This window comes from Danio rerio, chromosome 13, assembly GCF_052040795.2.
Source record: "Danio rerio strain M-AB ecotype USA chromosome 13, GRCz13ab, whole genome shotgun sequence".
Taxonomy (NCBI): Eukaryota; Metazoa; Chordata; class Actinopteri; order Cypriniformes; family Danionidae; genus Danio; species Danio rerio.
In genome coordinates this window covers 34,753,406-34,776,754 of record NC_141033.1, presented here as the reverse complement: position 1 = coordinate 34,776,754, position 23,349 = coordinate 34,753,406, and the positions used below count along the sequence as shown (strand labels likewise).

Sequence of the window (23,349 nt, the reverse complement as noted above, 5' to 3'; positions counted from 1 at the left end):
ATGAAGTTTATTAAAAACAGCAATTAGAAAAAATAATACAGCAAGTTACAGCAATGATAACAATATAACAACAGCTCAAACATTGTGTTCACAACACTGATCGGCGGATCTTAGCTTTGTATTGTTGGTAGAATTTGGCCCTTAGTGAAAACTAATTAAGAAACCCTGAGCTACAGAATATTATATTAGGAGTTTAATGGTACTATAGTAGAACTTGAGTGTATGTGTGTGTGCAGAACAAATGGATTGTTTTAGTAAGATTATGTTTATTGCTTTCTGATAAGAAATGTCTCGTCTGTCAAATTGAGTCTTTTTTATCTGGATATTCAAAGCATAAACCTGTCATCACTCTTGCTCCACTCCTCTTCAGTCTCTTCCACAGTTCACTAAGCGTAGTGAATTTCTCATCCATAACTTTGTCGAAAAGAATTTTCCAGAGATTTTTAGTCAGGTTTAGGTCAGGATTATTGGCTGGCCATTTCATTATTTCGGAGGGTTTAGTTTTTTTAAGTTAAAAAACGTCATTGCCTGTTTTGCCGTATGCTACGGCTGTTGCCTGCTTGTGCGTGTTTGTCATGATGTCACTCACTGTTTGTTTTTCTAGAGTCTGATAGGTCCGCCTCTGCGCAACTGCGGCGAGTTGCTCTATTGCTAATTGGCTATAAATATGGACCGACGTTGAGTGGAAGGAAAGGACACTTCACTGCCAGCCATCAAGCTTTATTTATTTTATTTTAATTTCCTGCTTTTCCCTTACGTCTTACTTTATTATGCGTTGTTGTTTGTTGGGTTTGTTAGTCTTAGGTTAGTGTTGGATATTTGTTGGAGAACGTGAGTTTTGATTATTTATTCCTTCTTGCTTAGTTGTGATGCATGATTTGTTTGATTGTTTTGTTGTAATAAGTTTACTAGTTTAGACGCAACTGGACTCATGTGTTCTCTTCATAACATCATATGATAGAGCTCATTGTCCTGTATGAAAACTGCTGGCTTATTGAGATATGAACACATGGTAAGAAGCACATGTTGTCAAATTAACACCAGTAATTTGAAGGAATGTGAAAGTGTTCTTTTCAAATATCAAATTAAATCAGAATATATGTTACCAATTAAATATGTATAAAACTGCTGCATTTATATATCCATTTACACAAAAATAAAACAAAAAGATCATTGACATTGCCTTCAATTTTGTGTTGGGTGGAACAAAAGCCTTATGTTTACTTTCTGAATTTCTTTGAATGTCTTCAATTACGCTGTTTGTGTTTCACGACCCTGAGAACTCAGTAAATTCTCACTCTCGCTTTTGTGAATGTTAAACTTGGACAACGAGAGATCCTCGCTGGTCCCTGTACACCCCACACCACACGCAGATGCGCACTTATTCATGTTCATAAAACACCCGAGAGTGTTTCATCCCTTAGTCTGATGCAGCTTTATGTCACTATTAAGCACAAGCCAAACAAGCTGTGAAAGAAAACATTTCAGAGAGCTCTAAAGAGGGTCAAGGGCAGGTAGAAAAAGAAATTGAGGGGAAATAATATATATGGACCAAGAATTAGGCAGGGAGTGCAGGAGAAAGTTTTGAAGAGAGGAATAAAAGGGGACTTTTTTTTCTTTATATATCTATATGTATATCCTGGCCTGGTAACCTGTGTTCCCCGTTGCTCTCAATTAAACATTTCTGTATTCAAATAGTCTGTGGGAGGCCCCCTCCTCATGACCCCGCCAGAACCCGTGTGTGTGTGTGTGAGGAATGAAATATCAGCGCTTTGATACTGAATCCCTCCTGTCTGTTAACTTTGGCCAAGCTGAAGGATTCTGGGGATGCTTGTCTGTATGTTCCAGTACCCCTCTCTCATATCCACCTACAGACACGGGTACACAGACACACGGATATTTATTTACATATGTATAGGAATGCATACTCACACAGTACAGTATATGAACTCCCGCTTAGTTCCAGGTCAAGCAGTTCTTAGTCAATGGGGTTCCTTTGGATTTGAGCGAGATGTTGGAGAGAGCGAAAAAGAGGAAGAAAGAGAGAGATTCCAAGTGAAGACAGTGTGAAGGGCTCTTGTGGTGAGCAGATATCTCATGTATCTCATAGAAAAGAAGGAAAACACAGCTCCCACTCACCTCTTTTTTTATTCTTTCTCTCATTTTTAAGATGGGAAATAAAATACATTTTAAGGGATAGTTTACCCAAAAGTAAAAATTATGTCGTCATTTATTCACCTTCATGTTGTTCCAAACCTGTAGGACTGTGAAACACGAGTTTTTATAAATTATGGCCGTTGCTTCAAAAAGGATCTTCAAAAGAATGTAGAAACACCATGCAAATGTTACTATTGCTCTCCATACGCCTTGATCAGATCAATCGATTCACACCGGAGATATTTGATGTTTGTTCATCAGGTTAAACCCCTTGAGATGTACCATCTCATTTTCAATGTGGTCCCACAATTAATCACAATGACATAATAATAACGCAAGAAGACAAAAAAAAAACAAATACATAAAAAAAACGACACAAAAAAAAACATTAACAAAAGGGAAAGTAGTTTACATACGTACATATACATAGTCCAAAAAGATAAACAGATCAGTAAATCAAATCACCACATAAACTACAACATCCTCAGAAAAAACAAGTACAGTTCAAAGTAAAATATGACAGCAAAGTTTTCTTAAACACCTTAAATCATGCAATGGATCAAATGTTAGCAGGTAAATTATCAATTGGACCCTTAAACATAAAAATACAAAATGTTGTTGTAAATAAAAAGGATACTTAAAATGAATACATTTAAATATAAATTAAGCCAGTGAAAATGTCGTCTTGTGTGCAAAGATGGGCACTGCAGTAGATCATAAATTATAAAATGATGTGTATAAAAAAAACACTCAGAACAAATTAGCAAAATTCACAATAATGAAAAATTGGAAATATAATTTGAAGAGCAAGTTTCTTGCGAACACTAAATGAAAAAAACAATGTCTAGATCAATGTAAGGTACTAATTCCAAGGTTGACTTTGCTCACAATATGATTGATCGGTGATTTAAAAAAAGTTCAGAATCAAGCCATACTCCAACGTATTTAATCTTATCAGCTTTACGCAAAGAAGTACCATCATTACATAAGATAGAATCGGAATAACCTTTTGATTTAATGTTTTTGTCTAATAATGTAAGTCATATATGTCATAATGTAAGACTTAGTTTTATTAATTATTAACACTAATTTATAATCTAGAAGCAAATTTTGTAAGAGATTAAAAGTGGATATATATATATATATATATATATATATATATATATATATATATATATATATATATATATATATATATATATATATATTTATTTATTTATTTATTTATTAAAAAAGATTTATTTAAATGATACATATTTGTACCCATATAGTCCACATTGGTATCTAAAATGTGCATATTAGTACCCAAATGTACGTAAAAAGTACCTTTGAGGTACAATTATGGACCCTTCAGGTGACAGCTTCTGTACATTTATTTCTGAGAATGCATTAATACATAAAAATACAAAAGTGTAATCTTTTTAAAGGTACTCCTCCAGTGAAAGCTTTTGTAGTTTTATTTCTTCATTTAATTAGTACAATATTAGTTTTATTACATAGAATTCTCCATTTAAGCTTGTATTTATTGCTGATTTTGGCATTTTCATCTAACTGATTTGTCATTCATTTGTCTATAGCAAACTAATTAGATCTGATGCAGCGTTAATAGAGAGAGAACAAGCAGAAACAGCAGCTGTAACATGAGCACATTAGTTGCTAGGGGGGTAAGTGGATTGAAGCACATTCATTTGTTTTGGGGGGGATGTAGGGACCGTCCTGTAATGAAAGTTGTATAAACAAACACCTCCTCGTTTCTTGAGGAACCATCAGGGGGCCAGAGCCAGACTACGATCCCCTGGGATCTCACACCTCCCCAGGCTAGCACTTAACAAACTACCCCTAATTTACACCCTCAAACCCCCGTATTAACTTTACCCAGCAGCTACGGTGTACTTTGACGCAAATTAACACACAAATTACATTTGCTAATTGCTTTCATACTGAACCTCGACTCTTGAACTGCTTCGGATTTGTTTCCAGCAATTTGTTGTGCTGTAATGCAATAATTGAAGCCTTGGGTAAAGAGATCAGTTATGGATGTGGAGTCAGGGCTGCAGGATTATTGTGCTTGTGTGTGTTTATGCTCATGCCAGGCTGGGTTGACCCACCTCCTCTCTCACGGACCCCTGGAGGGGCGTGTGTTTCTGCTGGATTCGTGTTGGGATATTAGGGTGGTCTGTAGTGAATGCTGCGAGTCTGGCTGACTCTTCCCTCACCTCGGCCTTATCAGCTGAAATGACTGCTGAAGGGAGAGAGGGCACGCTTCTCAAATAACAATAAATAATGCTCACACACACACACACACACACACACACACACACATGCACGTATGGACTCTTACAAGCTGACAGAACCAATAAATAGGCAGTGTGGATCAGAAGTGGACATGTGGAGAAACTTCCTGTGCGTATGCTCATGGTCACTGAAGCATGGCAACCCCTGAAGCTATGAAATGACTGCATTCCATTGGTCAAAGAAGCATTTAGGACATCATAGTATTGTCAAAGGTTATCAGATTTGTATATGTATGTATATATAATATATAATTATTGTTTTTCATTAGTAGCATAAAATATGATGTAAAACAGTGAGATAATAAACAGGATAAATTATATTGAGAATTCTCTCAGAAATAAAGGTGCATGAGCTGTCATTGGGGTGGTACCTTTTCAAAAGGTACACATTTGTACCTAAAGGATGTAAATTGATACCTCAAAAGTATATATTATTACCTAAAAATTTTAAGAGGAACACTTTTGTACTTTGTAGGTACTAATATCTAGCCTTGAGGGTACATATTTGAGCGTATGGACCTTTTAGGTTTTTGTACCTCTTGAACAGGTACCACCCCAGTGACAGCTCATGTACCTTTATTTCTAAAAGTTTACCATAGGGCTGTGCGATTCGGGGAAAATATCTATTTGTGTTTTTATTTTTTTATTTTATTTTTTTTATGTATTGATGTGTTTTGAATTGATTTGCGATTTCATTTGTAGTCAAGCTTCAGCCGAATATCTGTATTGTAGCTTCTTTGTAGTTTAAAAAAAGGAACTGAAAAAATATTAACTTCAACATTTATTCAAATTTGTTTTCAAATATTCAGAAAATAAACACAATTTTTTTTCTAGGGCAACCTTTCTGTAAACATGTTCTACTCAAATTAGTGAAATTAATTCATTTATTCATTCATTTTCTTTTTGGCTTAGTCCCTTTAATTATCTGGGGTCGCCACAATGCAATAAACCACCAACTTATCCAGCTTATGTTTTACGCAGTGGATGCCCTTCCGCTGCAAACCATCACTGGGAAACACCCATACATTCTCATTCACACACATACACTATGGACAAATTAGCCTTCTTAATTCACCTGTACCACATGTCTTTGGACTGTGGGGGAAACCGGAGCACCCGGAGGAATCCCACGCGAATGCGGGGAGAACATGCAAACTCCATACGGAAATGTCAACTGACCCAGCCGACGCTCGAACCAGTGACCTTGCTATAAGGCGAGGGCGCTACCCACTGCACCACTGCATCAATAAAATTAGGGAGGTTACTAACTCACTCCCAACGTTACCAAAGTATACTACCTAAGTAGTATTTAAGTAACAAAGACTCATCATGGTTTGTGATTTTAACTGAATAACCATCAATAGAGGCTTCATATTTTGTTTGCGCTTGCAAGGCTGCTTCACAAAGTACACTCTTGAAGTGTTGCCATGTCAGTTATTATCAGCTTAAACTTAATGAGCTCATTTGGTCTTAAAATTATCCAAGTTATAGAGTTAGTTAAACAGATTGATGTAGGTCTCAACATTTTGCTGTGTCTTAATTCTTTGATAAAGTGTTTGAGTTTAAGCTTAATATGAGCCTGTTCTTAATAATTCCAAATGTGCCGTTCTTTGTTATTTCTTGTACGACACAGAGTAAAATTTGTCATTACCTGCATTTAAGGCTGAGACTCCATTGACACCTGCTAATAAGATTAGTGTTGGGGTACTCGAACTTGGACTCGGACTTGAGTCCGGACTCGAGTCCAATTTTCATTGGACTCAGACTTGTCACGGACTTGGGGAAACTTTTACTCGGACTTGACTCGGACTTTTGGACTCGGAAAATATCACGAGTCCAGTCGAGTCCACATCATTCACAGCACAAATAAAGATATTAAAAATGAATAAATAACAGCATGAAACTATAACAAGAATTTAGCGATCTCTCTGGCTGCATGTCAGCTTTTATTTACGCCACCGCACATACATGCTGACTGACGGACGCGTTCCGTATAATAAACTCATCCCAGATCCCAGATCAGCTTCTGCTTTTGAGGATAGGGTTAGGAGAGTATAAAGATTGTGTAAAATTACAGTAATTAAATGATGGAATAACAAAAACGTATTAATAATGTTGCTTGGAGTTGCATATTATATTAAGTCAATATAAGCACAAATGAATTTAATGTAGAGTTATATTAAAATCCAGACAACATTCAGAATGGATAATCAGTGGACTAAGTCCACAAATTCAAGCAATAATTTAATCTTTTTAAAGATAAAATGAGGTTTGACTTTGAATTTGTGTAAAAATTAATATTCAGGTAATATTTTGATGAGAGACATTGGAGAGATTAGGGGTGCCTGTGTCCACAATGTGAGTCTTCTGTGTGAGAATAAACATTACTGATTGTGAGCAGCAGTATATATCTGCCATGTTGAATATGCAAGAGAGAATCTGATAATGACACATTTCTGATTCTATTTATATGTAGTCAATGACCGAGTGCAAGAATATGTGTATTGCACAATTAATCATCTCAAATGTTTCGTTTTAAAATGATTCAGAATTATGCATAGTTGTATGCTGATGTCATCATCACTGTCTTTTGAACAGAGGACCAGGACTATGACCTATATCCTCAAAAGCCCCCCACCCTCCATTTATTTATATATATATATATATATATATATATAATTATTATTATACAATTAATATTCTAAATAAATAACAGAAATTTGTCCTAAATGTAACTGGAACACAAAGACACAACTGGAGTGATGTATTAAGATAATTTGAGAAGTCTTTTGCAAGAATATTAATTTAATTCGACAATTCCATAAGATACAAAAAGATATGTTTTATAGAATTATCTGTGGGCTGCACGGTAGCGCAGTGAGTAGCACTGTCGGCTTACAGCAAGAAGGTTGCTGGTTCGAGCTACGGCTGGGTCAGTTGATGTTTCTGTGTGGAGTTTGCATGTTCAATTCGTGTTGGCATGGGTTTTCTCCGGGAGCTCCGGTTTTCCCCACAATCCAAAAACTATAGGTGAATTGATTAATTAAATTGGCCATAGCATATAAAGGGAAGGGCATCCGCTGTGTAAAACATGCTGGATAAGTTGGTGGTTCATTCCGCTGTGGCGACCCCTGATTAATTAAGGGACTAAGTCGAAAAGAAAATAAATAAATGAAGGAATGAGAATTATATGTTGTCTTTTTAGACCTGAATTGTGAACTGTTTTAGGCCTAATACCTGCCTGACTCTTCATCCTTCTTTTCTGCTTCATAGCATGTTTAGTTAAAATAAGATCATCATCATATTGTTTTAATTTTTGTTTTGTCCAGTTGCAAAACTTACACAGGTTTCACAATGCATAATCGCTGCGTATTTTTTCGAGGTGTCCCAGAGTTGCAAAAACTTCTAAGTGTTTGGAATGTACACTTGCTTTATTAAAATGAAAGGATGTCCAAGACAAAGCTAATAAGTGTCTTATGAGTATATGTACACTAGCAGTGGAATTTACTGGAATTCACCTGAAATCTTGCCTATGGCTCCAAATTGGTTAGGGCCGGGCCTAATCATGATCATGCTGGATAATCGCGCGCGCACGCCTGTTTTAACACACTGCAGCAAAGCAATAATTTTAATGGAAGAAGATGTCAGCCTCACTGAAAAGAATTGATGAAGAGAATAGACAGTTCAAAGTTGAATGAACGGATAAGTATGTGTTTATTTTGCCCTAAGCCAGCTCAAATCAGTAACCTTCTTGCTGTGAGGCCATTGTGCTACCCACTGCGGCACCGTGCTGCATCTTATGGATGTTTATTAAAAACAAGTTATGTAATATCAATTGTTTAATTTCTTTGCTTTGACCTTAATAAAAAAAATTCAGATTTAGACCTTTTAATGTAGACATTGAGAACCCTTGTTTCAGGCTATCATTAACAGGTAGACCCAGGTCAAGAGCCTAGAAATCTGCACTGGACTATTTTTTCAGTCTGATTCCCACTGGGTTTTATTTTGCACCCAATCACCCCCACTATTTAATCACTCTTTCTTTATTTAAAACAAAATTCTTCTGACTGTTAATTCCCTGTTAAGACAGCGGTGAAGCCGAATGGTCTCCCTTTGCTGAACCTTTTATGTTCTGTGCTGATCTGGGTCAGTTGGCATGAGTATGGTTTCATTTTCCACACTGGGGCTGATAACAGTTCTCTGTTATTTGATGTTTAATGTGAATAAAAATGCATTGTTGCCTTGGTAATGCAAGCGTAATTTAAACAAGAAATGTGAAAAAGTGGCATTAGAATAATGTCAAACGTGTGAGTCTTGTAAAATAATAAAAATTCAACATATATCCTCCTATTTTTATTTTAATTTGAAGCAAGCTAACAAAAAATACAAGTCATTTTGTAAAAATGTACAAAAAGTTTAAATTCTTCATTTAACAGTTTAATTGTTAATAGAAAAATATATTTGATTTATTATTATTGTTATTTTACATACGTGGTACCATGGCTCAATGCTTAGCACTGTTGCCGCACAGCAAGAAGGTCACTGGTTCGAGTCTCGACTGGGCCAGGAGTGTTTCTGTGTGGAGTTTGCATGTTCTCCGTGTGTTGGTGTGGGTTTCCTCCGGGTGCTTCGGTTTCCCTCACAGTCCAAACACATGCGCTATAGGGGAATTTAATTTACTAAAATGGCCGGGGTGTGTGAGTGTGAATGAGAGTGAATGGGTTGTGGCTGGAAGGGCATCCGCTGCATAAAAAATATGCTGGACTAGTTGGCAGTTCGTTCCGCTGTGGCAACCCCTGATAAATAAGGGACTAAGCCAAAAGAAAAAATAATAAATGAGTTTTAAGACTGTCTGGACTCGGCCGGACTCGACTCGGACTCGGATGTTAAGGACTCGGACTTAAGTCCGACTCGACCCCTTTTGGACTCGGACTCGGACTTGTACTCGACTGGTTAAGGACTTGGTCTCGACTTGGACTCGACAAAGGTGGACTCGACCCCAACTCTAAATAAGATATTAAAACCATTAAAAGTCAAAAACAAACAGAATGAAAAATAGTGCATAACCCAGGAGTATTGCAATAATGAAGGAACATTAAATTGTATGCCTTTCTGGCCAACGTTTCACTTACTTTTTAACTTGAAAGCTTATAAAAATGCACTTGTTACTTTCTACACGCAAGTATTATTTTGTTTTTATTAATATTATTGTTGACATTTGACTTTTTTTAATATCTTTTTGTTACTATTGTTGTTGTGTTATGCCTCATTCACACTAGCAGCGACTTTGTAGTTGCCTGTCACTCTGGGTGGCGCCCTGCTGCAAATAAAGGGGGATGTACTGTAAGTCTATAGGTCGGAGAATAAAACCGGCCACTGATCGAGCTGAGAGAAGATCACAACAGTTCTACTGGTGCTCCTATTGGCTGTCGCTCAAGAAAGTCCCTCTGTCATTTGCATAAAGTTGAAGGATTCTCAACTTTGACGTGTCATTTGACACACCCACCTGATCGCCAACGATCGATGTTGCTCGTGTAGACGGAGGTCGTCAGAAGTCGCTTACTCTCTGTTTAAATAAACGTCACTTGTGGCTTTGCCCCTGTGAGTCTTTCGTAGTGTGAATGAGGCTTTAGACAAAATTTGGACTGCACTGAAAGGAAGGGCAAATTTAGTTATATTTTGTACAATGACATCAAAGATTCTGAGTAACACATTTTTGTCAATCTTATAAGCAGTGAGGCTAAGTGCAGATTTAAATGGCGTCTTGACCATTTTTCTAACAAACTTGACCTGATTGCTGTCCTAAAAAAAAAGTTGACTAAAGAAACGAACTTAAACATCAGGTGTAAATGTGAACATGATCCGATTGGTATAAATAAACACTTAAAGTTATTGAAACCACTGAATAATTCTGTCGTGGATCTTTAGTAAAAATGTAATCCGCTTGTTAAGTGTGATGTCACGCGAAGCGGCTTTTGTGTCCAAGCACTATGTCAAACTGTGTGGGGAGACTCGACAAAAGCTAATAATAAACGTTTACAACATAATGTAATACTTTCGAAAATCACAATATATATATATATATATATATATATATATATATATATATATATATATATATATATATATATGTATATATGTCTAATATCCAATGAGCAGAAAGTGATTAATTTTTTATAAATTTTTAAAATATTCTGAACACAAAGTCCTGATGTGTTCACTATGATTGTGTGTACAATTCATTTTAATGTGTGATATTACTAAAAAGTGGTCATGAACAAATATTTTCTCAATTCAAATGAGTAGCCGCTTGGACCCAGAAACAGTATTCCATACATCAATGATACGTAACAACTTAACAAGAGGATTAAGTTTGTTTTTCTACTAACGTAAAATTATTCTTATGTGCATGTCCCTCAGACATACATCTGTCCTCAGTGCATCATACTGTCCTTTCAATGTCTTTCAGTATTAGTGTGTATTTTTAGAATGTCAAGTTAAAAGCACATCTTGAGATGTTTTTTGTCTTGCTCCATTCAGTTGTGGTTTGTCTTGCTGGTTTGGATTGAAAAACACATCCTGTGTGAACAGCTCAACACTCGTTCTCTTCTGTCTGCTCTCAGTGAACTATGGAGGCTTCTTTTCTTACAGTATATTTAATAGTTTTTAAAAGTAATTACAAAAAATTTAAGCATCAGTTCAAAATGTTACTAAAAGTTTTGAAGTGTGTGTGAATGGCTGTTCATTGATGCAGAGAATCACCCATTTGACTGAATGGTTTAACTTGTATTGTATCCATGGGTTTGGTAAGGTCAATAACCCCCACCTTTGGGTCTTGTTATCTGAATGGTACCAATCCAGAGCAGAGCAGCAACTTGTGAACTCTGTTGACATCAAAGCGTTTCATCTTTACCACCATCAACATCATCTCATTGCTTTTGCTTATCAGCTTACCTGCTGGGCCGCAGGACCCACGCCACTGCAATCTCACACACAGGAAAAAACACAACAAAAGCCTGAAGATAGCTGAAATGTTGATTTAAAATTATACAGTTATTTATGGATGTGCTATCCTGCTTGTCCAAACATCAATCTTGAAATAAGCTTGACATGCTTGCTTGATTGTTTGTATTTATTTTTTGTTTATTTGTTAATTTATTTGTCGGTTATTTATTCAAGCATTCATTAGTTTTTATTTATTTATTTATTTATTTATTTATTTATTTTTTTATTTATTTATTTATTTATTTATTCATTTATTTATTTGTTTGTTTATTTATTTATTTATTTGCATTGTGATTCGTTTTGTTTGCTTGTGATTAATATTGTTAACTGACTTTTTATCAGTTAGTTCATTTATTCATTTATTCATCTATTATTTATTTATTTGATTATTTTCTTTGTGATATCTTTGTTTGCTTTTTTGTGTTTAATATTGTTTGGTGGCTTTTTATCAGTTATTTTATTCATTCATTCATTCATTCATTCATTCATTCATTCATACATCCATTATTTATTTATTTATTTATTTATTTTATTTGTTTGTTTGTTTGTTTGTTTGTTTGTTTGTTTGTTTGTTTGTGGTTAGAATTGTTTGGTTGCTTTTTATCAGTTATTCCATTAATTCATTTGTTCGTTCATTCATTCATTTGTTCGTGCTTTTATTCATTGATCCTTTATTTGTTTATTGTTATTCATCTGTTTATTCGTTTATTCATGTCCTCATTGATTTGTTTGATAATTAAGCAGCTTTATTTTTTGTGCATTTATTTATTTATATATGTATTTACATATTATTTCCTTTGTTTTTTGATTGTATTTATTTGGTTGATATTTATTATTAATGACATTAATTATAATGATTAGTTTTATTTATTTGTTCATTCAATTATGTTTGACAATTATAAAACATTTATATAGTTTTTTTCTTACTCATTCGTTCATTTTTTCGTTCATTCATTCGTTTGATAGTTTGTTTACTCACTGCACTTATTCATTGTATGTTTATTATCTGTTTCTTTATTTATTATTTCTCACTTTTTTAATTTACTTATTTTTCATATCACAGTTTTTCATTTAGTTATTAACATCATAAATCTACTCAATAATAATAATTCTACAAAAAAAACTAATTATAGTTTATATATATATATATATATATATATATATATATATATATATATATATATATATATATATATAGATTATAAAAATATATAGTTTTGTTCTTGTAATTTAAACTTTATTTTAAATTATGTAAATATTTTATGTCATGTTATATTCTGCACTACATCAAAACTCTTTATTGCTTTTTTATTTATTTATACGTTTGTTTCTATGTCTATTCATACAATTTTGGATTTAGTTATTGTGCAAATACTTAAATCTGCCTGGTGAGGTGTACAAGCTAAAAAAATATCCATAATACCTATTGAATCAAATTACAGTACTACATTTGCAATTATATATCATTATGTAATTAAATGTTTAATTAAATGACAGCTATTACAGACAAATAGATTTTGACATAACTCTCCAAAATGTGTTGAAAATATCAGTAGTGAATAAAAGATGGCCCATTGACGTTATTTTCTTGAGACTCCCTTGTTCATTTAAAGCTCTTGAAGAAAACCAGCAGGATTTCCTCTGATCAGCAAAAATGGGGACATGCAGGTCTGCCTATTTTTAGTCCAGCAGGAGAAGAGCTTTAAAGATGACTCAAAATGAGGGCAGCGGCCAACATTCTGATCAAACCAGAGGAAATCCAAAACCATCTCGAGCATGTCCATAACTGGAGCGGTCATTCGCCTGAGGAACAGCCTTTTCAATTACACAGCACACAATCAGAAACAGACAGCAGCGATGCCAGGTCTTCAGTTGATCTCTGTCACTGCCAGTAGCCATTGGGGCTTCACAGTGTGTCTGTTTCGGAAGGGTAATTATCTGTAAGTAGTGCTTATTACAGAAAAGCCATTATTTTTGTCTGAAAGAGACAGTGTTTATATTTTCCTGCACCTACTCCAGGTATTAGTTAGAAGATTTGGGTCTGGTATAGCATTTGTGTGTTATTAGAATATTGGAAACTTTTTAAGCATGAAGTTATTTATTTTCTTATAGTATAGTCCTTTATTTTTAGTTTATACATTTTAATTATTAATTCATTCCATTGTTCGTTGGTTGGTTGCTTGGTTGGTTGGTTGGTTGGTAGGTTTTTTCAATGGTTGGTGCATTCGATGGTTCGTTTGTTGGTTGGTTAAATGGTTGGTTCGTTTATTCGTTGTTTTAATGGCTGATTGGTTTTAATTGTTGGTTCAATGGTTGGTTCATTCGTTGGTTGGTTGGTTCGTTTGTTGGTTGGTTCATTGATTGGTTGGTTGGATGGTTCATTCATTCATTGGTGTGTTCATTGGTTGGTTCGTTGGTTAGTTGCTTCATTCATTCATTCATTTATTCATTCATTCATTCACTCTCACTCACTCACTTACTCAGTAAGTGAGTCAGTGTCTTACACTATTTTTATTTGTTTTATGTAATTATTATCATTTATTTATTATTTTTGTTCATTCATTGGTTCGTTGGTTGGTTGGTTGGTTGGTTTGTTGATTCATTGGTTGGTTTATTTGTTGGTTGGTTCGTAAGTTTGCTCGTTGGTTCAATGGTTGGTTGGTTAATTCGTTGGTTAGAATGTTTGTTGGTTGGTTCATCGGTTCAATGATTGGTTCATTCGTTGGTTTGGTTTTACTCACTCACTCACTCACTCACTCACTCACTCACTCACTCATTCACTCACTCACTCACTCACTCACTCACTCACTCACTCACTCACTCACTCACTCACTCACTCACTCACTCACTCATTCAGTAAGTTGTTCAGTGTTTTAATTTATTTTATTTTTTCTTTCATTCATCCAAACAAAAAGCCACAATTACGATATCCAAGTAAGTAAATACAGGCCAAAAAGTCTGATTGAATAAATAAATAAATAAATAAATAAATAAATATTGTTTAAAAAAATTATAATTAAAACGTTATAGCTAACACAATCTTTTGTGTCCACATCAACAAATTTTTAATAATACAATTTGCTGAAACTATAAAAGACACAAATAATGACAAAACAAAATATTATTATTATTATTATTATTATTATTATTATTATTAATTATTATAAATATACATTATTAGTTATACATTATTATTATTAACAAATAGGGATTTGTTTAATTATAATAAGAATAATCCTTAGAAAAATTAAAATTTACAAGCAACCTGTAAAAGCATTTGGCTAAATAACATTTTTAAAACACACTTTAAAACATTTTTTTAAAAGTTTATTTGTATTTATATATATCTCTCAAATCCTATAGAAATTCTTCATAAACTTTGAATGCGCTTAAAGTAAAAAGTTTTATCTATTGGAGCCTGTTTCCCAGAGCATGTTAACTCTGCAGGTCACAGTTAACTTTATTGAGGGGTGAAGACGACCTCAGGTCAAACCCACCCAAACATCTGAACTTAGATTAGAACCACTGATACAGCCGCACTTTATGGGACGTCCTGAGAACTCTTTCCAAACTCTTACAAATCAGCATCTCCACTGAAGCAGCAGAAACGAGGCTGGGCTTCCTGCGCTACAGTCCCACAGGCCTTCCTCCTGTAACAAATGTTTCCTCTTTAAAACAGCATTTGTTTGTATCGGGTGTCTGATGGAGGAAGATATTCATGCGCTCTCTTCTCAGAACTCATTACTGTGAACAGCGTCACCTGCACCACAAATCAAAAAAAAAAATGAAAACGGCTCACAAGCCAAAGAAATCTGGAGCCAAATCTTCATTAGTAAGGCTGATCAGTGACTGTAGGTCAGATGGAAGCTGGTTTTCATTTACAGCAAACTAAATTTGTTGTTAATTTACTCACCCCCGGGTTATCCAAAATGTTGGCGTTTTTTTTCTTCTTCTTCTTCTTCTTCTTCTTCTTCTTTGGTAAAACATTGAAGAAGGGTTTTAGCTGAAATTGTGGTTCTTAGGGATTTGTTTGATGTCACTTTGAGAACCAAAAAAAATACAGGCAAGATTTAAATGAGGACAACACATACACTTAATACACAAATACACTTCATTAAACATGAACACATACAGTAGACATTACCTAGACTCTATATAACTGCAGATTAACTATGTTTATGTTTAGTAACTTTTACTGTTAAAAGGTAGTTACTAAGTTAACTTTATTAGTAACTAATAAAGTTATGTTAAATAATAACCTTAACTTTTCTGAATTTATTTTTGTAATGCATTATTGTTGAAAGATAATCATTCTGCAAAGCAATATACAAATAAACTTAAATTAAATTAAATCTAATTGAATGAAATTGAATTAATGACTAAGAATTAAGACAGAATTAATAGCCATGGCTCTTGATAATGCCTTTGGAAGCAAAACAATCAGTCTGTCCAAGTAAAAAAGCATTATTTACAACGTTATTAACGTTAATCCACAGTTTCAGCAAACAATCCTGAGTGCCTGGAGCACAAGCTTCCTGTCACGTAATGATAAGAGATGCTTCATTCAAAATAATGAATGCAGTCTTTGAGTGCATGATTCAATATGACTACGATCATTTTATTTCAGCAATAATTTTTTTGAAAAGATAATTAATTAAAATAAAAAGTAACTTAATTTTTTTTTAAATAAGTGAAATATAATTGCTTTCTTTTTTTAAAGCAATGCATTACTTTAATTGCTACTTAGAAAAGTAGTGTTTTACTGAACTCGCAGGTTACCCCCACACTGTGTATAACACATTTTCTTAATTTTAAATAAAAATATTATTTAGCTTTTTTTTCTTTTTTTCTTGCAGAGAATAACAGTTGGTTAATGGACAATATTTTAAATGTTTAAAAATAGCAAATTTTGTTCATTAGCTGTGATTGAAATCTGCACTGTAAAAACAGTTCACTCAACTCTTGACCCAAAATTGTAAGCCAGCTTGCTGAGTAAAATCAAAAATGTCCTGAAGCTGGTTGCTTTAAAATTTTAAGTTGATTCAACTTTTCTTTTTTTACAGTGTGGGTCATTCCACCAAATAATGATTCTTTACTCTTCCTAAGTTGTTAATGTGTTTTTGTGCTACATTGTCATTGTGTTGTCTAAAACTTAATATACACATGAAAAAAAAAAAAAAAAACATTGAAACTCTTTGATAGTTTATGCACAAAAATGTGTAACACTTTATTTAAACTCACAATTCACAGATATAACTACTGGTTTATTACCTACCTGTAATTAAGATATTAACTGTTTAGTAGCACTTAGAAAGTATGATCTTATTCTACATCCCTAATCCTACCCAAAACCAACTACAACATTACTATTACTTAGCAGAAAATAAGTAGCTCATTTTGCTAATAGACATAGTTAATTGTTTGTTAATAGTGTGAATTGGGACAAAAAGTGTTGCATAAAAAATGTTATAAAGACAATATTATTATTTAAATTTGGAAGAATTGTCATCAATAGCTTACAAATTAAAATAAATACATTTTACTCAATCACATATATTTATCTATGTAAATGCGGATAAATTGAGATCACTTTTAAATGTATTTTCCATAGCTGTATAAAGTATAAAACATTAAGAAGCCCCTCTAATAGAAATCAATGAGAATTTGCCACATTTATGGGTGCATCTTAGAAATGTAGGTTTCTGCAGAAATGTCAGTTTTCCAGTTACAAAAATGTCAGGGCAAGTTTTCACATATGTATTTTTGCTAAGGCTGTTTTATGAAGACTTACAATAGGCTGTTTAGCACAAATACACCAAATAGCAGACCAAGCTGTCACAATAGGAAGTCACTTTGGAAGAAAACTGATGCACATATGTTTGTAATTTTATGAAAAAAAGTGCTCATGTTACAATGGTAAACTGTAATGGTCCCACTAGGTGTCTTGAACCACTGCATCCTCCAAAATGCATTGTTAGGCACAGTGTGTTTATCCAATTCATGTTGGATTGCAAAACACTTTTGCTACTACTGAGGTGGAATATAGATACGGTTTTGTGGTGGTAGGTTTAAGGGTGTTAACGTTTGGAGTAAATAATGTAATTACAGATGTAATTAGATTCTTGTGCCTACGTAATAAGTGCATTGTATCAAATAAAAAATGTAAAGGTTAGTCCACAGTAGTTAATGACATTTAAATGAGATTCACTGTCACTTAAATGAGGTAACATTAGTGTCCCTGGACCACAAGTCCAGTCTTATGTTGCACAAGTATGTTTGTTATGATCACCAGCGATTGAACAGTTGCAGATTGCTGGATAATTACACATCGGCCACTACAAGAACTACAACTACCATGATGCTGTGCACTAATTAACACCCGGTTCAGCTGACTATAATTTGGACACTCACACACAGCTGAAACTCATGATCAATAATTACAAGAACTACAAATACACCTTACTCACTCACACTAGTGGCTGAGTCTTGTTATCCTGTAGCACTATGAAGAGTTGTTATTAGCCTAGTTTTGACCCTTTGACTTGTATTATCGTTTTTATTTCTTCCCACCTGTACTGAGCATAGACTGATTTCACGTGGCCCACATTTAAAAAGCTAAATCAAGGCTGTGGTGGGAAGAAACCCGGAAGTATCGCCTGAGTCACAGGCAGTCAGAATGAAACCGAAAGTGTGCACTTCATTTAAATGATCGTATCGCATTTTAGAGTTATGATTACGACAAGCATTTGATATGTTTTTTCTTTCATGGCGAACCCACAGTTGTGCATGAAAATAAATGTTTACAATGTTAGTATAAGTACTCTAGCCTATATATTGTTGAATATAATCTGATAATTATTAGTATTTTTTTATTATTATTATTTTTTTGTAATGTAAAGCCTAACCAGGGACGAGGGCTGCAAATTAGCTTCATGCTATATGCCCTATGTACACGACATCGGTTATCTTTGTATAACATTAGCCCCTTTCACACATACAGACCTTTCCGGAAAATTACCAGCAATTTTCCGGAAAGGTTGTATGTGTGAACAGGTCCTTTTTGAAAATACCGGTAAATTCGTTCTGGCTATTTTCCGGAAAGAGAAGTTGTAACATTACCGGCAATTTGCCGGAATGCTGCGCTGTGTGAACGCAGAAGGAAGATTTCCGGAATAAGCGTGTGCACGTCTAGAACGTGCTGACGTAAGACGTCTGCTTTAGCCAATCAGAACAGTCAGACGCATTTACGTCCGCGCGGTTTATGAGAATAAAAGCCTTTGAATATTTTCCCAGACACATTTAGCTGCTTGAAGTTAGTCAGATCACGTTTATATGTTCTTCTTAATGCCAACTGTGTAAATGATCATCGATGAGATGCTTATGATAAGCCGTTGTTTGTTTACCTTCAAGCTTTGCGTGTGCCCATGAAACAGCCTGTGAGCGCCTGCACACGCACATATTTTGAACATCTCGAAATGCGAAAGTTGTTCACAATATTGATCATCCACAGAGTTTGTAATTTAGTCAAATGTTTACAAATACAAGCGCAGCCGTTTAAAGCTCATTTGTAGTGAATGATGTCAGAATTTACCGGTATTTTGGAATGGATGTGTGAATGCTCTTTTCCGGAAAAATTCCGTAACGTCCTCGCCTGTGTGAACAGCGCTTTTTTCAATATACCGGTAAAGTCGTTCCGTAAATTTTCCGGATATTTACCGGTATCACTGTGTGAAAGGGGCTAATGTCAAGTGTATTGTCCCTGTAAAATAAACAAGCAAATAAATAAAAAATAATAATGGCAAATGTCTGATTTTACCAGTGAATAAAATTGTCTAATATGACAGATTGCAAGCATATCTCAAACATAATAATTCAACATCAGAATTTACTTACTCACACTAGTGGCTGAGTCTTGTTATCCTGTAGCACTACGAAGAGTTGTCTTAGCCTAGTTTTGACCCTTTGACTTGTATTATCATTTTGATTTCTTCCCACCTGTACTGAGCATAGACTGATTTCACGTGGCCGCCATTTAAAAAGCAAAATCAAGGCTGTGGTGGGAAGAAACCCGGAAGTATCGCCTGAGTCACACAGGAATGTTGTGTACCTGGCTGTGTATCTTATCAGCGAAGAGTAGGTGGCACAAATTTATTATTTCACCACCTTCCGAGTGACCTGAAGTTATAAAAAGGAATATCATCACCTAATTTTTAGCTAGGTTAAGGGAAATGGCACTAGTTATCTTTCGCTTTCTTTACCAAAAACACATGGTTTAGATGCCATTTATCAAACTCAAGTTAATAAACTGATTCTTTCACTATATTAGACTTGTCACGATAATGAGTTTCGTTTGGGAGCCGCGGGCGAAGTATGAAAAAGCACTTAGCAGTCAGAATGAAACCGAAAGTGCTATTCATTTAAATGATTGTATAGCATTTTAGAGTTATGATTATGACAAGCATTTGATATGTTTTTTCTTTCATGGCGAACCCACAGCTGTGCATGAAAATAAATGTTTACAATGTTAGTATAAGTACTCTAGCCTATATATTGTTGAATATAATCTGATAATGGCAAATGTCTGATTTTGTCATGATGTATGTTTGTTTTTACCATACCTTTATTTTACATCTACAGAATCGTGAGAAAATCGTGATCTTTATTTTAAGCAAAAACATCTCGATTGTCATTTTAGCCAGAATTGTGCAGCTCTATTGTCCAGCACCATTTTGTTACAATGTTTTTGGCAATAGCAATATTTTATTTTTTATTTGTGCCAAAAAATAGAATTTATTAAAGAGCCCATATTATGGGTTTTTGAAAATTCCCCTCCATGTAGTGTGTAACACAGCTCTAAGTGAAGTGAAGTATCCAGCTAAGGCTTAAATCTGTAAGAGTACAGTGTTTAAAACAGTTGATTCATCTATAAAAGAGTTGACTCATAGTGCTTCAAACGAGTCGCCTTGATACCGAGTTATTAGGTGTTTCGCCATGACTTACGAACGAAACCAAGTTATTCACGTGCACGCGCAAACCCGGGAAATTTGAAACCTGAGGCCCCGCCCTCTGACACAGAAACCCAGACACACACCCACAAACACACGCACACAAACATGCTGGTCGATTGAAGTCCCACTGCAGATGGATATTATTGAGTCTCTACCCAAAGATGAAACCTCAGCATTATAACCAAGCAGTTGGAAACAACTGGAAACTTCTGCAAACTATATGCTACAAAGAATACTTCATCGGTGTTTGTTAAAGGAAGGATCAGTAAAGAGTAACTTACTGATAGACGTCAGGATGGGTTTCTTCCTCCATTTCTCAAGTGTAAGTACGTGCGATTAAAGTTGTTGCCTAGTTGACTCTAGCTTGCAAATGTATTTAGTTGTGATTTTTTACTTGTAACCGCGTGTACTGTATCAGGTTAACTGGCTATATTCTCTTATCGCGTGCAAAGTCACGTTAAAAACGCGACGCGTGCTGCTTTGTTTACGGAGCTCCGTGGACGAGGGTAGTGTGTGCGTGGGTGTGTGTGTGCGTGCGCTGTCGTCCGGAGGTATGTGTATGTGTTTGTGTGTGTGCACGTGCGTTGTCGTCCGGAGGTGTGTGTGTGTTTTTGTGTGTGTGTGTGGGTGTGTGCGCGCGCAAGGACGAGGGCAATATGTGTGTTTGTGTGTGTGTCTGTAAAAGAGCAGAGTGAGACAAGCTAGGAGATCTCCTCAACAGTTTTTTGCTCAATAAAATAGTTAGTCATCTGTATTTTCAAGTCCATCGACTGTATTTACATTGACCCACTGGCAGCTAAAATCCACGCCTACACTATCGAGCGTGTATGAACTGTGATTACTTTTATATTGCTGATTAGCTGTTGGGCATTTCACTCTCTGACTGAAGGCAGTCGACCAATCGCAACAGACTGTCATCGGTCCAATCAGCGCAGATTAGCTTTGCGCTAAGGAGGGGTTTGGGAACAAATGAATCACTGGACGATTCATACAGGAGTCGCTGGAATAATTAGGTAAAAATAAATGCAGATAATAAGACCATGAAAGTGTTTTTTGACCTTGCATGCATATTAGACTGTTGTTGGAGACCCTTACAATCAAGATATGACCCTATTTCATGGATAATATTGGCTCTTTAAGTAAAGATCATGGTCCATGAAGATATTTTGTAAATTTCTCATATATATGTCAATATATCAAAACTTGAAAACATGCATTGATAAGCACTTTAATAAGACAACTGTTTGATTGTAACACCTTAGAAAATTAATTTTTCTTTTCCTCATGCTCAATGCTATCCTGTAATACATTTACAACATTCAAAAAAGCTCTTTGTCATCGATTACAAAATGATTTTGATATACATTTACCTTATTCATCTGCAACAGAATCCTGCAACTTCTTCAAGTCTCTTCATTCGAGATGTCCAAACTGAAGGCATCTCCACTCGGCAAGTGTCCTCCACCCAAAGGGCCCTGCTTGCTATTAAGTGTGTAACCCTGTCCAGCTGTCTTGCATTCACACAACACAAACTGGACGTTTCAGCACGAACAGCACAGGCCCATGACGTTCACCAGCGGAGAGGGGAAAGAGACATACGGAACAGTTTCAGGGCTCTGATGAACAGAGAAATAAAAAAGCTGCGGAGATTTATGGGCTGAGGAACGCCAGAGCAGCTTCTGATGGGAGCAGCGTCTCAGATCTTGGGAAGTTCTGGATGGATGATCAATTGCAAAAGTTTGAAATCGCTAAACAGAAACTGATGGCCAGAACGATTGAAATCGTCCTTTTGCTTGGTGTCGCAGGACTGTTAGCATGAAAGGTATGTTCAGGCTAAACGCAGATCTCCGCTAGATCTGCCCAGACATTTTCCCACACTTTTTTGGGGGGTCTTTCGATCTATAGTTCCTGTTGTTGGGATGTTTGCCAGTTTGTGTTGCCAAAAAGACTTCACTTGAAGAGAGACAAGAAGATCACTCGTGTATACATGGAGGAGAAAAAGAATAACTTGTAAGAATAATAAAAATGATAATAGCAATTATGTGGTTATTAAAATCTGATTTGTGTTAGCTGCGTGGATAATATTCCTCTCCCTCTCTGTTTAATCTTCATTTCCTCTCTTTGGTTTTTATTCCGTGCTCTGCGTTTTGCTGGTTTTTGGGGGTCTTTGATGTTTTACTGCTTTCTTTTTTTCTCTACACATTCCCACTGTCCAATCTCCCTCCCTCAATGAGTAAACTGTTTTTATCTTCCTTTCACCTTTTTTATTCCCATCTTCCTTCTTTTAATGGCTCTCTCCCTTCCTGCTCTCGGGTTTGTTCTGGAGCTCAGATCTGGCCAACGGTGAAGCTGTAACTCGAACATAAATGGAACACTTTATCATCTTTCTCAGTGCGCAGGTGACGTCATGATCTCTCTGTGTGTGTGTGGATGTTCATGTTCCACAAATGTTGTGCTTTCTCTCATAACTCCAATTCAGACAGGTAATGACTCTCGGTTATTTGGATATCAGAGGTAACTGGGGTTAGTTATCACAGTTTTTAAGAGTTTAAGTCAAATTCTGCTGAAAGTTTGTCTTTTCATGGGTTATTTCATCTGTTTAGTTTAGGTTGCATACAGCCGGATATTAAATTGCATGTTACATAATTTTTTGTAAAGATTCACATTATTGTGAAACACAAAAGTATATAATCTAAAACTGTCAGCAAAATTAACAATATTGAAGCATATTGACTTCATTCTTCTCGTACAAGCGGGTGCAGCCATTTGAATCAATTTGGCCTGAGACCTCCGGTCTTATTCAATTCACTTTAAAAACTGCTTGTTAAGCTGCTTGATGTTGCAAACTGGTATTTTCTTATTATATTATTCTGCTTTGTCTGTAA

The 23,349-nt window shown here is 35.2% G+C and overlaps 2 long non-coding RNA genes across 27 annotated transcripts in view; one reads left to right on the top strand and one right to left on the bottom strand.

The window, feature by feature from the left end:
* Positions 1-23,349, top strand: part of LOC147834235 (uncharacterized) — a 385,840-nt gene that overhangs the window by 257,117 nt on the left and 105,374 nt on the right. For 6 of the 26 annotated variants that reach the window (XR_015506165.1, XR_015506167.1, XR_015506150.1 and 3 more), the window contains one exon: positions 21,853-22,510. The exons of the other annotated variants lie outside the window; for them this stretch is intronic. This is a non-coding gene — a long non-coding RNA (uncharacterized LOC147834235). Of the gene's footprint in view, positions 1-21,852; positions 22,511-23,349 lie in introns of those variants that run through there. 26 annotated transcript variants of the gene reach the window in all.
* LOC141377027 (uncharacterized) lies at positions 14,778-22,799 on the bottom strand. The gene is made up of 3 exons (XR_015506180.1): positions 21,835-22,799; positions 15,370-15,495; positions 14,778-15,216 (listed from the first exon to the last, which is right to left on the bottom strand). It is a non-coding gene; the product is annotated as an uncharacterized LOC141377027 (long non-coding RNA).